The sequence below is a fragment of the Miniopterus schreibersii genome, assembly GCF_964146895.1.
Source record: "Miniopterus schreibersii genome assembly, chromosome: 1".
Taxonomy (NCBI): Eukaryota; Metazoa; Chordata; class Mammalia; order Chiroptera; family Miniopteridae; genus Miniopterus; species Miniopterus schreibersii.
Window position 1 is genome coordinate 116898497 of NC_138101.1, and position 17789 is coordinate 116916285.

The window sequence follows — 17789 nt, forward strand, 5'->3', positions numbered from 1 at the left end:
TAAAGAAACAGCTGTTATTTGAACCAAGATCTTTCTGACTTCATCACTCATTTCTTTCTCATGCTATGCTGCTTTTAAATGATAGATCATTTCACTGCAAAGCAGGCATAGTGACCCCACCGGGATTCAAGTCTCTAAATGAGGGAGAGGTAGATTGACCACAAAGCTAATGGAGCTTCAGCCTCAATTCCTCAATGGTGGGGGACCCTCCACACCCTGTGCCCACATTACCCCTGATCAGGCCCAACAAAACCTGGACCTGGGTCAAGGGATACAATTTTTGATGGAGAATTGGAGATATTTTTTCCCCAAGATGCGATCCGTGGTGGTGGTGACTGAGAAAGTGGTCATGAGAGCTGTGAGGGGAGGTTTAGGGTTGGACCTGTGCACTGAGCACTTGCAGAGTTGTTGACCTGGGAAGCTAAGAGTTGCAAGCTGGGAGGGGTCGCCAGCTAAGGAATCCGCTTAAGAGAAGTAAGGAAGCCCTGAGTGGGTTCTGAGGAAATCCATCACTCACCTCCTGAGAGGATGAGCAGTGAGTCTGCCAGACTTGAGTGTATCTAGACCAGAATAATCACATTCTGAAACTTCCCCACCTTGATAATTCCTGCTTCAGGCAACAAGGTTTCTGATTGTGTGGTGGCATTGGGATGCATTGTGAAAGATAGATGGGACTTTTCCAAATTGGGCCTCAGGGGTCACCTTGTCTCAACCCCTTATGAGATAGATAGGTATGGAGACATGCTTGCTGGAGGTCACAAGATCAATACTGTAGTGTCTTCAGATTATCATCACCCCATTTGTGTTTGTCTGGAGATCAGCAAAATAGCCTGAAACAGGTGATGAAGACTGCCAGGATTGTGCTGGGCCCAACGGGGATTTGCCCAGCCTTGGAGAGATGGAGATCAACCAGTGGATCTATATCCTTAGAGATAAGTTTGCATTGCTGTCTGCCATGTCACTAAGCACTACAGTGGGGCCTGAAATCAGTGGGACCGATTTCTGTCATGCCCCTATATTCCTCCCTGGTGCATGTTCATTGTGTGACAGACTGAAGCTGATCTTTTATTGATAGCAAATTTCTATGGTGCAACTCAATGTGAAAGCCAGTGTTTTCTAGAGAACCTGGGGAATTTTTTTCGTGGTCTGCAATCTGGAGTGAAGATTGGGGGATTTAGAATAAAGATTGCTTGATGCCATAGGTCTGTGGACAGTGAGGAGGGACAGCACTCAGTAGGAGAGTAAGCTCTTTAGTGGAAGGTTGAAACCTTTTGGGGCAAAACCTACTTTGGTCAAAGAACTGTGCTGGCTCCTGCAGGGGACACAAGTAAGAGAAGGTTCTAGCCCCTCTTCCTTCTCCATTCCCTTCTGAAAGTAAGCACATTCTATTGTGGAATTGTTAAAAGGTTCTTTGTTTCAATATTTGGCCCTGTTGTTTCCAAAATGACATTCTTGGTCAAGCATTTACTTGCAATTTTACCTTTTGCGTGTGAGCTAGATTTTTGAATGTCTATTTAATCTGAAATGCACCAAAAAATGATGATTACAATAACAAGGTTTGGGCATTCACATCAGGTTTCAAAAGTTCACTTTGGGCCAAATAGAGGAGACAGGCAAAGAAGTAGTATAAGAAGTACTTTTGAACTAATCTGTAGGCACCCTCAGCAGGATCTCTGCTGGAGTCTCTCTGAGGAGATTGTGAGTGTGGACAGGGCATCACACAATCACGCTCTTTACTAGGCAGCATAAAGACCCTCACCCCGGGTGCAGCAGCTGGCCGCTGAAAGCTGGGCTTGTCTTGTCCCTCTAGAAGGACTGACTACAATTTCTTCCCATGTTATCTATATTTATTGAGATAGGGGAAATCTCTTGTCCCACTTCAAAATCAAAGTGAGAGGGGAGCACTCAGAGCTACCACACATAAGAAAAAACATGTGCTTCATTTATTTTCAGTGCTAGGATAACTTCTGAGTACTTAACAAATTCAGAGATGCTGTTTCATCAGAAATTACAGAGATAGAGGTGATAAAAACTGGCTGTCTGAGTGCCCAGAGCACAATAGCTGATTTAATGAAATCCTATTAATTCTGGTGACCATACAAGGGAAGCCAACGGGAAATACAAACAGTGAGAAGTCAGTTGGAGAGCATGGCATTCTCTCATTTCAGCTCCAAGTCCACGGAGGTGCCCTGAGTTGGCCTAGTAATTGTGTCATCATACAGATAACACTAAAAATTAGAAGACATAGATTGTTCTACATATGTTGGCTATTATTATTTTCTTTAATTAATTCATGCTAAATTTTCTCTTCATGAATTTTAATGTACTGCAGCTCTCTCCCACATGAATGCAGAATTTCAGAAAGTAGAGATTGTCTTGTGTTTCATTGATTGTGGTGGTCCATTTATAAACTCTAATAGACCTTCTGAGCCTAATTAACATTTTCCCAAGCATCAAGGAAATGAAGGAAGAAGAATATTTTCAGGAAAAAGACGGTTAATGGGCACTACTGAGGGCTTGGGCTAGGAGTGGAGTTGACTACTGGTTGCATCTGAGTGACTATGCGGACTCTGAGCCCCAGGCCCTGATGATAAAGGGGGTTATAGGACAGCAATGTCTGGAGCAAACAAAGTATTCTGCCAACTTTTGGGCTTATGAAATGAGGAAATGGCATAACCCTACAGGTACATAGCTTTCCCCCTTTTACGCCTAGGTATTTCTTTTGCTTGGAAATTTGGGTCTTGCCAAAGTTTTTCTCCCAAATAGGACAGAGGGCTGGGTGGTGACTCAGGCCTAGTAGACTCCTCCCTGTACTTCTCACAACTTCCCTGTGTGGACTTATTTGCCAGGGTCAGGGAGCAAGAAAACCCCAATTGTTTCCATCTTAATGAAGCTACGTGGGAAAGGAAGAGAACAAACAAGGTAATTAATTCAGATTTTCTCACTGAAACTCAAATTTCCCTTTTTCGTTGGCCATTGGGCAAGGGAAGATTTGGCAAGTGCCTTCCTCATTCTCCTCTTCAGCCTCTGGTTCTCATTCCTGACCACTCCCCACCCCCGCCCATTCCCCAATTCTCTCCAGAAGCAGTTGCTGCAAGCAAAGATCTGGGCACATGCAAGCATATGTGATTATATAACACCCTTCTTTGTAAAACAACAACAAAATGCACACATGGTAGCATAATTTATACATAGCTCTACATCTTGTCTTTTGACAGAATATTTCCTAGTGATTACAGAAGGACGTGTTTTAATAGGAGCAGTCTTATTTAACCTGAGTTTTGCATTGGTCTTAGACAAAGCCTTCCCCCCTCCCATTCTACAGTAAAGTTGGGAGGAGGGATGCTCTCCTTTCTGCTTTTGTTCCTCTGGAAATTGAGGGATGGAGCTAGATGAACTCTCATTGCTTCTAGCCACTGAAATCTTTAAGATTAATTCTATAGAAAAGGAAATTAAATGGCGACAAGTTTATGGAATTGCTTAAGATCCAAATTTAATCATGTGCAAAGCAGAGATGAGAACCAAAGCCCTTGACTTCTGATGTCAGGATCTTGCCACCAGATACACTGCTTGCTGCTTACAGTTTCCTTTTTGGCTATCAAGAGCCTGGGGAATCCCAGAGCAGAAGCAAGACAGCCTCTTACACTCATGTTAGCACTGGGGTGTGGCGAACTGATAGGAACTATCCGGCTAGACTGATCAAGTTTCTCTTCTGTTGATACTGAGAGGCTGGGTCCACTTGATGTCATGAGATGTGATCTTTGTAGTCTTGGGGTAAAGGATGGAGGGAAAAGGGATTATACATGTGGAGGCAAAATCTAGGTGATATTAAAAGAGAAGGATTGATGATGTTTGGTAGAAGGAAATAAAGTCAGGAGCTCCTTGTTAAAGTTAACAATGGATAAAGAATGTTGCTAAGTGCCAGCCATGTGCTCAAGAACTGTGGTAGCCACTTTGATAGATATAAGTATGAACTAGGGAACTGAGACTCTGAGGGATTGGGTAAGTAATGTGAGGACACACCACTAGTATAGATTTGAGGTGAGAACCCAGGCCCATCTGACTCAAAAGTCCTTGCCCTTTTCACTAAACTGTACTGCTTCCCCATGTCACTGGAGGGAAGAGAAGAAAGAAATTTCCTACCAAAATTGTAATGGTGAAAATCCAAATCCTATGACTCCTATATTATTCCTATCTCTAAACATGAAGTTACTTGAATCATTAAAATGTGTGTTACTGGGACATACCTTCTTCAATACAAACATAACTGTATAGAATGTGGCCTTAGTCTTCAAAGAGTATACAGACTGGTTGTGCAATAGCAACCAGGCCATTCAATGTAACTACAGGATGCGACTGTGTGGCACAGGGTACTGTATGAGAACACACCGAAAATAAAGTTGAAGGAATGAGAGCCGGAAGGAATCCACGTCAACTGGGACCTTTCTTAGACTGGACTTCCTAGAAAATGGAGCATGAAGCAAAGGTAAGGGCTAATGTTTTGTAGGAGGTACATGCTAAGGCAGTGAGAGTGAGGGAAGAGGGAAGGAAGTGGAGGAAATAAAAGGTGATGTCTTACTAAAGTGACCCAACTTTAGGAAGAGACAGCTGGTTGCTGAGTCTCATGGGATATCTTCAGAGAGGCCATATAGAACACGATGTTCCAGAACAGCCCATTGAAGGGAGGAAGGGAGAGGGATTCATTTTCTTTTTCCTTCCTATCTCCTGCCTCATTGGTCAAGGTTTTCCCATGAGTGTTAACTTTCCTGCACTTCTGGGTTGTGTCTCCAGACACCTTTAGACAGTTGTTAAGGAAGCCAGTTTCCATGTGCTGTAGCTTAGCACTTCAGACAAATCCATAAGCGAGGGAGGGGAGGAACCAGAACCGCCTGGGTCCCGTCAGACCCGGGCATCCCACCAGAATGGGAACGATGGAGGCCATGTTGGAGCTTGAACTTTCCTGGTGGAGGCTTGGAGATGGTCAGTGCTGGCAGATGTGGTGGTGGCAGCTGTGTGGCAAAGGGCTGTGGTTGGTGGTGGGGGTGGTGTCTCCATGAGTAAGCAACCAAAGGCATAGCAGACAAGTGGGGTCAAGTGAATCTGAGGAGGTGTGTAAATGGGATCTGAGAGAGCTCCAAGAGAAAAAAAAATGTGGCATTCAAGAGAGGGTATTCTAGAGTATCCTATTCAAGGGATAAGGTAATCTGAGAAAAATTTATTCACTGTGGCACTCTTTCCAGAGATAGCTATGTATAAGAACCACTGGGGATAATTTGATAGCTCTGGGCTAGTAGCAGCAGAACTGTTAGCAATCCCAGACTAGAGGGACTTAGGGGAAAGAGTGATTACTGAACTCAGAAGGACCTCTTCATGTAGAGGTCACCTTGAAAAGAACAATGATCTTAAAGAAGATAAGAACTCCAATAAGGAGAGCATATCTGGAGGGGCTTTTGGAATATCTCCAGCACAGGGTTTCAGAGAATACCTGGTCTAGGTCTTTCTCCTGCCACTTTGTAAAATTATATGAGAGATGATATAGCTTGCTCAAGGTTATAGCATTGGGAGAGACTTTGCGAGGTGAGTAGGATGTGGCTGGGCAGAGGAAAGAAGGATAAACAGGTGCCCATGGACAGGAAGAGCAAGACAAGTTTGTGAAGCACTGAGGGGGTCATCCTGACCCAATAGAAGTTGAAGGGTTGTACGAAATTCTGGTAAATGGGTGGAGTCATACTTTGAAGGGTCTTGAAAGCAGGCGGGTCAATTTCCCTTGGTGTGGCAGGAAAGAGACTGCTATTAAGGTTTTGAGATTAAAGCAGTAAGATCAACCTAGGCAGAACAATAAACCCACTTTAGAAAAAAGGAAATGGATTCAGGGAGTCTAGCTGGGAAACTGTTGAATAAATACAGAAAAGGAGTAACGCAAGGCTAGATTTGAATATGATAGAGGGTATAGTCATAGGATGTGCATCACTGGGAAAATTGGTAGGAGTTGCATATTGGGGCTGAAAGGGAGGAACAAGCTGATGATAAACATCAGTTTTTACGTCAGGGTGACTGAGGGATGGCAATGAGTTTGACAGAGAGAGCAAGGAGAGATGGGTAATCATATAGGGCAAGAGTGGGGACTGAGGTGATGATGGGTTTCATTTGGGACATGTTGAGATTGGGAAAACCCACTACTTAACCATTTCTTCAAATCTTGACATGTGTGACCAAGGTGATCACCTTGAAAGGGTAGAGTGGTGGCATACCAAGGGTGGGGATGTGGGAGCTGTTCCCCAGAGTGTAGGGGATAAGGCGTGCATTGTCTATAGACATGAATAATAATGAAATCAACTAAAAGTTGATGTGCTTTCGATTATTACTATACCCTGGTCAGTGATTAACCTTCTCCTTCCTGAAAAAAATCTTTTGTTGGTCTAAGTTCTAAAGAATTGCTATTAGCACTGTTGACTTTTCATAATATGGTATATAAGCTTAAAGTTAACACATAATTACTTATATTTTTGTGTTTGTTTTTAAATTAGTTATTTTTTAAATTGTGGCAAATTATACCAGATAAAATATAAAGTTTATCATTTTAACCATTTTAAGTGTACAGTTCAGTGGCATTAAGTCCATTCACATTGTTTTGCAACTATCACTGCAATCCATCCGCAGAAATTTTTCATCTTGCAAAACTGAAACTCTGTATCCATTAAACATTAACTTTTCATTCCTCCTCCCCCATCCCTTGATGACTCTCATTTTACTTTCTGTCTATGAATTTGATTACTCTAAGACCTCATAAAAGTGGAATCATTACTTATCCTTTAATAAACATAGTATGCTAGCTAATTTGGGGAACTAATTATAAAGATATATACATAGGGAACATAGAGGCATATGTATTCATTTCAAGAATAAGTTTTTAAAATTAAATTTATTGAGGTAAGATTGGTTAATAACATTTATAAAGTTCAGATGCACAATATTCTGATTCCACATCTGTACACTTTGTGTGTTCACCACCCAAAGTCTAGTCTCCCTCTGTCACCATACATTTGGCCCCCTTTACCCACCTTTCCTCTCCATCCACCACTTTCCCCTGTGGTAACCACTATTCTGTTGTCTGTACCTATGAGTTTGTTTGTTAGTTTGCTACTTTTTGTTTTACATTCCACATATGGGTGAAATCATATTTTTTGTTCTTTTCCATCTGACTTATTTCACTTAGCATAATGTACAATGGACAAGACGTGGAAACAACCTAAGTGTTCATCGGCAGATGATTGAATAAAAATAATGTGTATATATACCATGGCATACTACACTCAGCCATAAAAAGATGAAATATCATCATTTGAGACAACATGGATGGATCTTGAGAGTCTTATGCGAAGAGTAAGGTTTTAATGGCCCGTAATTGTTGAAGTTCACTCAGGTGTGGCTGGTATCTATAGCCTTTATGGTCTTACATATCCCTATGTTCAAACAGAAGGTTCAAAACAAACCATGGTTGATAGCTTGGTGGGTTCAGAGAAGAAACAGAATTTGAGTCACTTCAATTCTGTCATTCTATGTAACCACTTGGAGTTTCCATTTGTGGCGAAAATTTAAAACAATAAAATAGAGTGTAAACTGAGGTAAACTATTTTGGTTTGGTAGGTTTAAACTTAGGTTCACGCATGAAAATTTTTGAATTGAAATAACATCTTTAATATTAAAGTTAATTATTCTATTTTAATTACTAATTGTTACTTTTAAAACTAAAAAATGGATCAAGAAAATAAAACTTTTTTGAGGATGGGACAATACAAGTTGCATAATTTTGAGAACAAACTTCGTTAAGAGTAAAATTTGGCCTCTCAACAATAAAGATGGTTCCTTCTCTACTATTCAACAGAAAGGAGAAAAGAATGATATAGGAAGTTGACACAACAATGTTATGGTTTCATAAATGTCTACCAAGTACCAAAAGTGCAGAGAAACATAAGTGGTTTATTGAAAATTTTAAAATTTGCTTGTTTTGCTTTTTCTGGAGACTATTTGCAGATGAAACTTTAAAAATGCAATATTCAACTTCACAACTGACTTTAAAACCTGAAGAAATTTAATTTTAAAGTCCTTGAATGCGAGCTAACTGAATCACATCTCTCTTGCTTATAGAATGGAAACTCCTAAAATGCATCAAGTGAAAATAGATTAAGAAAAACATATAGTGAGAAATTTTATACCATCATTTGGACCTAAGTATGTTGTTAGCCAAACAAAATCTTTGTGGTTAAAGAGCAAATATATTTTCAGGAATCAAAAGAAATTTGTTGCCACTGGTAGACAGAGCCTCAAATTGCAATCTAGTTTTGAAGGAACATTTTGTAAAAATTAAACATTCTATTCTTTTACAAGTGAGTTTTACTTCATGTATATTTTCTCAAAATTAATTCATTTATTTTCTGGGAAATTACATCAAATTTAAAATAGTGACAGATGTTTTTAAAAGCTAAATATATTGGCATTCCTTTTATAGAACTCCTGATATTTCTCAGTTATTAAATATTTGAAGTGATCAGTTGTATCCCAAATGAATGTGGTCCAGTTGAAATAATCATTTGGGCATCTTTTCTATCTCTTGGAAGATTTCTGCTGAATGCATCAATGAAATCTTGGAAAAATTGGGTATGGATGGACTAAACATCAACCTCTGTCATGGTCAAGGAAACGACAGCACTGCAACTCTGACTAGTATTCACAGTTGTGTCCAGCAAAGATTTAAGAAATGGATCAGGTCCTTATTAGTGCCTTCTGCAAATCATTCTCTGCACCTTTGCAGAGTTTACTCATTTGGAAGTGTTTCTTTATGTGTGACATTTTTGGAGTTATGGACAAGTTTTATTAATTCTCAGTAATTTCACTTCATCAATGAAAAATGTTGCAGACTGTAGGTGACAAACCAAAAGCCTTTCCCCAAGAAGATGGAGTGGTCAGTATAAAGCTGTGCATACCACAAAGACTAACTTTGAAGCTGGGATGCTCAGCTTAGATTTTATGAAGAAGGCCTTTAACTCTGCAACAACAAAATTAGAACAAGTGACACTGACATAGAAAGTAAAATTAAATGTTGAAGAAGAATGCAGAGAAATGAAAAGAGATGCTGGTCTTACTTTGACAGAAGAAACCCAAAGGGCAATGTTTGAATGCAGCCGTTTTTCCCAAGAACTGGACACTAGTGCTAAAGGAATAGATTTAGTGATGCCAATGTTTCCACTCTCATTTTTGTAGAAGAAAAATTTTTGGAAGTTGTTAGCATATATAGAAGAAATCTATAGAGAATTTTCGGGAAAGATAGAAGATAATGCAAATTTTTGGAATGTGAAGAAGACTTTGGAAGCTGCTAGGATCAATTTCCAAGAAACAAAAACATTGGCAGTATTGCAATTTCTGAAATTTATTGTGAAATAGGATTTACATGAACCTCTGCTATACTATATTCTTTCTCTAACTATTTGTATATCTGTTTTCTTATGTGTAAGAGATCTTTTGAAATTTAAGTTAATAAACATTTTTCTTCAATCAACTATGAGCCAAGAAAAGGTGTAATGCACATGAACATGTGAATAAGATCAATCAAAGAGCAATCTGTCTTTCATAGATTTGCAGGAGTTACAGCTGCAAAACAGACACTTTAAGTTATTATTCTTTACTGCAGCAGAAAAAATATAGTTTTTTTTCTTTCAAAAATACATTAGTTCTATTCCAATATCAGTCCCTTGCATTTTTTGTTTGAACTATAATATTTATTTTTTCTTTATTTTTATTGTTTACATTATTACATATGTCCCCATCCCCTCCTTTACCCATCTCCACCCAGACCCCGCCCCCCTTCCCTCTGGCCATCAGCACATTATTGTCTGTGTCCATGGGTTTATGCATGTGTTCTTAGGCTAATCTCTTCACCGTCTTTCATCCAGTTCCACTTAGGTGAACTTTGATAAAAGAACATTTTCATTTTCTGTGCTTCTTTTCTAGTCAAAACTATAATTTATTTTTATTTAATGATTATGACTGAAAATAATTTTGTCATATAGAGGGAGTATTAAAAATGGCATGCTCTGGAGGTTATGTTAGATGCACTACTGTGACAGAGTCATCTTTGCAAGTTGTACAAAGAGGTCTTTTTTGTTGAGGTATTCAAAACATTGAATAACTTTTTACCTTAAAAATATTTTTCAATTTCAGTTGACATACAATATTATGTTAGTTTCATGTGTACAGCACAGTGATTAGACATTTATATACCTGATGAAGTGATCACTCTGGTAAATCTAGTACCCATCTGACACCATACATAGCTGTTAAAATATTATTAACTATATTCCCTATGCTGTACTTTACTTCCTTGTGACTGTTTTCATATCCGACAATTGGTATATCTTAATTCCTTCCTCTTTTCCACCCCTTTTTAATGCTTGATTAAAGTTTGAGACTAAGGTTGAAACCTGGGTCCTACTTCACTTTAGCAAGATCCTGGAAGATGAGTGTGTATCATAAAGCTCAAGCAGAGCAGGTGCTTTAGTAAACATTTCTTGAACAAATGAGTGAATAAGTGAATGTAGGAATCCTCTACCTGGCAATCTCCCCTCTGCACAAAAGAGCATGTGGAATCTTAACAGGACTTAGCAGGGATTTAAAAATACACTATAAAGAATACAAGGATGAGATAGTTTATTTGTCTAAGGTTTCTGCAAGATTTATTAACTTTCATGTGGCTTTTAATATCTTAGTTGTACACATCTTAGTTAGCAAGGAATTATCAAACCATGAATACAGGGTGTTTCCTTATTAATAAAATTTAATTTGAGAGGAAGCTAAGTGGTAAAAATGACAAAACAACAATAAGTAGAAAATAACATAGCAAAGGAAGGATGTTATAAATAGTTATAGACAACATACATTTGGGCTCTTTCACACCCAAACCAGAGAAATGAGGTTTAGTAATTTATGACACTAATGTGAAGCTTGATAGAACTTTTAATTCAAAGCTTCAAAAGTAAGGTCATCAGGTCAGACCTAAAATAACCCAACTACTGAAGAAGGGTGTTATTTCTTTTCTTTCTCTTCTACACTCACTGATGGTAATGAAGAGCTAAGCTGGGATAACTTAAACGAGGCCTGAAAAAAGAGGAAGTGTGTGAAATTGGTTGGTATGAGTTTTCAGTACATTTTCAGTAACTGTGCACCCTGTCAATTTATTTCTGTGCTTTCTCCCCACTAGGACTTTTAACTTTCAGAAACACATGCCATCCAGTCCACAGGGCTCTCTGGTACATTCACTTATGACTCCTATGTAATTAATCAAGAGTTAATAATTATACAAAGGAGTGTGGATCTGTGCTCCATTACTGTGGCTATCAATGTCTGATCAACATATGTGATATGCTCAAAAGGAAGTCTCTATTGGTCTTCCAATAAAATGCAAACTCAGTAATCTAGTTCATGTAATCTGTGATCTTTAGAATCAACCATCAAATCTTCTCCTGTCCCCTATCCCTCTATGCTGCACACATGCTGTTCCTTTTGCCTAGCACAGCCTTTCCCCATTGCCCACTAATTCTTCAGACCTTGTCTTGAGCCTCATTTTACTAGGAGAGACCTTTGCTGACCACACTGGGGGGCATAGAACTTTGTGCTTTCTGCACAGTAACATAACTGCCCCATTACTTCTGACTTTAGACCATAAGCTCAATGAGGGTGGGAGGCATTGTATCTTCAGGGCCTGGTACAATCCTTCACACAGGAAAACACTCAATGTACATCTGATGAAGTAGATTTTATATATATATATATGTATATATATATATATAATGTCCCTTTTAAACAACAGGAAGGAAATACTGCACAACAAAATATTAATATTGTAATTGCCAAATTTCTATTGCAACCATGTATTATTTTTACAATAACAAGGAACCACTTTATTACTTTAAAAATGCAACCAAAAAGAGGAAACTATCTGAATTCAACCGTCTAAGGTTGAGAATAGTGTTCAAGCATAATGCCTGTACCTGCAATTTGAATTAAAAACAACAAAAGGCTGGGGTACTCTTTGGGTGGAGGGAAGTTATACTTATATAAACTACCCATATTCAGGTCACAGCAGTGGTGGGCACAGAATAAGAAGGAAATGAAACACAGGCTGGTGGCACCTGCCCAGAGGGCAAAGCCTGCCAGAGAGGTTTTAGGCAAAAATGGGGGTGGGGAGAGAGAATATGGGTCAGTGGTTGCTGAGGAAATGGGAAGGAATGCTGAAAAGTAGCTGGGGACAAGCCAAGGAGCAGGGAAGGACAGCCAGGGGCAGATAGTTCCCACTAGGACAAGGATGGCCTTGCTTGGTTTAGATCATAAAGTGAAAAAGGGAGAGGAACAGAGGGGATTCTGAGACATCAAGTGGTGGTGATGGGGTGGTGTGTATCAGTGGGTGGGGGTGAAGTGCACATGGGCATCCAGAAAAATCTCAAGAGAAGTTCCAAAAAGGGTATGAGCAGCTTGACGAAAGGGAGCATCAGATGTTATCTGAAAAAAAGTTCAAGGTGCCAGAAAGAAAGGTGTCAAAGGTGAAGGAAACCTGGGAATTCAGCTAAGACGGATAAATCAGCCCACGTGGTGAAACTCCACTGAAAGTAGACACCATATGACTCACCCAGCAAGCCAGGGACACAGCCTGGCTGAGGGAGGAACTAGAGAAACAACGAGGGGGCGGAAGTGAGAAGTTGTTTGCTGTGCTAGAAGAAACTGGGTGGAGATGTCAGGGATGACTTCTGGCTTGTTTGGTGGTAGGCTGGGGCAATTATAATGACAGCTTGAAAGGACCTTCCCAAAATAACAACCTCACCAGCAGCTGATAATAACAAATAAAATCAAACATCAACAAGAAAAGTAGCCAGAGTGAGTTGTGCTGATAGTGTTGCATGCTTGGCAGGAGACAGTGAGGGGTCCCTCAGGGGTCAGGAGGATGAGAGGTGGGTGCTTCTGGATGGGCTTCCCGTTTCCTGAACTTAAGTGGACAGTTCTGGGAGATCAGTGTCAAAGAACCTTTGGAGCTCTCTGCCCAGCAAATCCATTCTTCTGGAAACTACCCTGTCCTTCTTGCTCTGACTCTGGCTGATTTGCTTACAAATGGAGATTAGATCCAAGCCAGTTTCTGGATTTTTGGACTAGAGACCCAATGCCATGAAATTACTTATCTCTGTGTCAAAAGCACTAAGGTGTGCCTGACATTCACCAAGCACAGTTGTTAAATAAGTTCTACTTTACCCAGTCATCAGCAAAAACTGGAAGAAGAATCTGAGCTGAGATGCAACAGAAACCACCATTGTACACAGACCACCAAGATACCTGTTTCCTGCAAAGAAAACAGTTAAGAGATCTCTCCCCTGTATTCAAAAATACTTCAGACAGAGAATAGTATGCCTGGGCCTCCTGGGCCCTCTCAGCCCAGTGTGACATCAGGGGCTCCTGGATGTCATGCCCCAAGTTCACACCTAGGAATTGATGGAAATATACCTGTGGCTGCACGCACACACGCAAACACACACGCTACTCTGGTGCACACTTGGGAGCTCAGAGACCACATTTTCTCGTGCATGGTAGTGGTAATACTAGTCACCAAAGAAAGAGACTCAAGCTGATGACCTCACATAGGCCAAATCTGGGTGGTACTGTCTTTCCTCTGCATCCCTGTCCTTCCATTGTCAAAAGTTTCCTTAGATCCTTGAGTTAATGAATTCCCCTTTTTGGCTAAACTAGTTTGAGTTGGGATTCTATGTTTTACCAGCAAAACAATACGCAGAGGCTAGTGCAATCAATGTGGGCACTTGCCAGAGAGGATCTAGCTGCTGGAGAAGACGAGCACAGACCTCACAGCAGAAGCAGGCCAGCAAAGGTCTGGGTACTTATGACCTAGACTTCTTGCTCTTGACTTTGGGAAAGTCCTGGCAAGTGTTGCTGTGGGTGCCATTGGGCACACTAAAATACAGACAATCAGATTAAGCTGGAAAGTTGGGGCAAGATGAATAAGAGAGGCAGGAAAGAAACCTGGGGAGAGGAGGGAAAAAAGTCAAGGATGTAGCTGCAGTTGTTACCTGAACTGCAACTTCAGTGAACAAGACCATGAACATGGTGGCAGGTTTAACCAGTCATCTAGGGAGCTTGTCACTCAGAAGAGGAATTTGGCTGATTTAGGGAATAGTCAGAGATTTGCAGTACATGTGACTCAAGAAATCATGCAGTCAGGAATAGGACAAATCTGCAGGATTAGGACATAAACGCATCTCAGAAAATCATATGAAATCTTAGTGGTATAATATGTCATATGTCTATATACAATGGGTGACCACAAAACCCTGATTAAGACAGTCCTGGTTTATATCTATTGTTTTGGCACAATGGTTAACTGTGCTCCTTTTCATACTCAAAAGCATCCCAGTTTGAATAAATTTTCTGGGGGCCCCAGTGAACAGCTAAATTGCTACTGTGTCTCCCTCCATTAATGGACAGGTTGGTTTTCAAGACACCGATGTGGAAGGAGAATGGTAACTTCTGCCTAGAGGAATACAGGGAGGCCATAGGGAGCAGGAGAGGAGGGGAAGGAGGGAAGTGGCAGCTTTGGGAAGAAAGAGAAAAGATGAAACTGCTCTCCAGTATTGGTAGGAAAAATATAAGAAATAAAGAAAATGGTAGGAAAAAATCAGCAGTCAGAAAAACTGCAGATGACAGAATTGGAGAAGATGCTGGTAAGATCTGTGTGCTTAGCACCATGAGGACATGTGATCCTGGGCACAGGGGGATGACCCTGGAGAATACTCAAGTGTCACAGATGGAGGTGACTGAGTCACACAGAGGTAGAACCAGACTGGGCAGAAAAAGGGCCGAGGAATTGGCTGCAGGCAGTCAGGTCAGAGTGTGTCACTGCCAGGGACCAGAGCTGATGACAAATATGTCCAGGACTAAGGTCTGGGTCAGGAGGGGAAAATGACACCATTGAGCACTCTGAGGGAGCTGTCACTCTGAGGTTCTCTGATGATTCAGGCTTTTTACCCAGATAAGTTCAAGGTTACTGGTCAATCCTGACTCTAGGATAGACATTGAATCCTAAAAATATGAACATCTAAGACCAACTCCTTAACTCAGGCAAAGGAGAAAAATGAGATCCAAGGGAGTTTACTGACTTGCAGTGTCTCACAACCAGGCAGCGGCAGGACCGGATTCTAGCCCTGGAGCAGCAGGAGCCCGATCACCAGGGCAGCACTCAGGTGCAGGCTAAAGAACACCCTGAGATGCTCTCAAGAAGCCCTTCCTTCTGGAAATGAACCACATCCACTAGAACAATAGAGGGCTTGAAAAACCTTGAAGTGAAAAATCAATTTAACCCTTGATTTTCTAAACTGATTTGACTCTGGAACCCATTTTTTCATGAAACACATCTTTTTGAGAGACACTTCTAAGAACATGCTTTGGAAGTGATTCCCATACGACCCTTGACTGATTAGATCAGACCCTTGGTACCAGGAAACTTTGCAATGTGGTCTGAACATACATACAGCCATGGCCTTTTGGTTGGTAAGAGTCTCAACAGAAAATTCCATGTTTTTTGTGAGTTTTATTGGGTCCTATGGTCCATGTAATATACATTCTCCATTCGCCACCCTACCTGCCCTCTACCACATTAACAGGAGCTGGCTCTCTCGTCGCCACCCTCCCTGGCTTCTAGTTGCATTTGGGCAAAGGGGACCAGTAGGAGATGAGGGCAAAGCATGAGGTCTGGCACTTAGTTCCTTGGTTGCCATCCTCAAGCCAAGATCCCAGGTGCTGCCATGGGCCCTTTCTCCTAGCTTGCTCTCTCTCTCCAGGCTCTGGCAATCACTCCCCAGGTCCCTTGGGCCTTGGGGTGGTAATGGAGCACCCACAGCTCCCAGCCCTCAGTACCGCACTATCCCTTGTGGTTCTCTACACTCTTCCTTTTCTTGATAAGCCGCCCTTTTATCAAAACTCCTCAGTTGAAGTTTGCTGTGGTTTCCTGCCGGGGCCTTCCAAATGCAGTCCTCTTTTGTGGAGGCGGTTTGAATGCATGATTCAGGTATGTAGTCAGCAAATGCTGACTGAGGGCCTCAGGGATACGATGGTGAACAGGACAGACCAGATCCCTGCCACCAGGCAGCTTAGTGAAGGAGGCAGAAAATGAAGAACTAACTAAGCAGCTAAACAACAGATTGTCCTAAGTATTAGGATGAAAATAAGTACAGTGCTATTACTGAGAAGAACAGAAACCCCTTTCTGGGCGGGGGGTCAGGGAAGGCCTCTCTGAGGAGGCCTAAGGTAAGAGAAGATGGAAGACCGAAGGAGACTTGCCTAGGCAGAGGAAATACCCAGCCCCAGGCTTCAGGTGGGAGAGTGTGGCATGGTGTTTTGCTTTCTTGTTTTCTTTCACTGTGGAAAAGCATTCATGGTGGTGTCTGTACAGCATGCGATGTGAAGACAGAAAGAAGTGCAAGTGCACACACAGTGACACGTGGCTGTCGGAGAGCAGGCAGCGAGTGAAGAAAGAGTCTACACGCAGCCATCCTTTCCCAGGTCCCAGAGAGCTCTAGGCCACAACCTCCTCCTCACTCACCTCTTTAGCTGTGGCATCCTGATACTGCTGGTTCTCAGACACCTGGTTGTTCATATAGCTCTCAGCCTCGGTGAACTCCACCTTGCCCATGCCCTTGCCTGGGCCCCAGTGCGGGAAGGCCTCCAGAGGCACTGGAACATCTCCTGCGTGCCCGTGGTGTTGCTGATAAAGTGGGCAAGCAATTTTAGCCCCTGGGGCAGGATGTCACAGACAGCAACCAAATAGCTCCTGCTCTTGTTGTGGACGTTAAGCATCTGCTCGTCCACATTCTTCACGGACATGCAGCCCCTAAACATGGAGGCCACGGTCAGGGAGTGGCTGCGGTGGCAGTTACAGGTGGCTATCATGCTCTTGTCATTGAACACCTGCTAGGTGAGCGTGGGCACCATCAGGGCCCAGTGCTTCTGGCTGTCTCCGCTGGTGAGAAATGACAGCAGCTGCTATAGTGGTTGTGTTAGGAGCAGTCGGGGTGGGTAGGGGCCAGGTCACCCAGGGCTACTGGTTCCAGGGAGAAGAGTCCTGGGTTCACCTCATCTGCACCCACTTGCCACTACTTATCTTGGGGACCCCTAAATTGGTCCTTCCTGAGTTCCATTCACCCTTACCTGGATGTACCGTGTGTGAGTCACGGGTGGGCCAAAAGGAAACTTTTTTCTTTTCTCCCAAGCCTGCTGCTCCTTCCTCATCTTAGGCAACCTCATTACTGTGCGCCCTGCTGCTGATATTCTGAGAACCATTTTCAGATCTCCCTTCTGCGTTTCTTCTCACCCACCAAGTCCTGTGTCTGACACATGTCACCCCACTCCCATGTTGCAGCCTTTGTACCCTGCATCACTGTCCCCCCTGCTCTCCTACCTCCCTAATCCCACCTGGGGGTCCCTGGCATGCCTTGGTAGCCTGGTCTTTCTCAGTGTCACGGCACTACTTAGCATGATGGCTCTGCATCCTCTCAAACATGAAATTCCAGTTCTTCACCCCATACACAGGGCAAGGGACCTCGCCCCAGCACTTCTGCAGGCCCGTTTCCTGACACCCTCCCCTCGTACCCTAGTTGTTCCAGCCGTACTGCCTGCTTCCTCTTGCCTCCCACCTTGACAAAGACTATTTTCTCTGCTGGGAGCGTTCTTCCCACCTCCCAGCC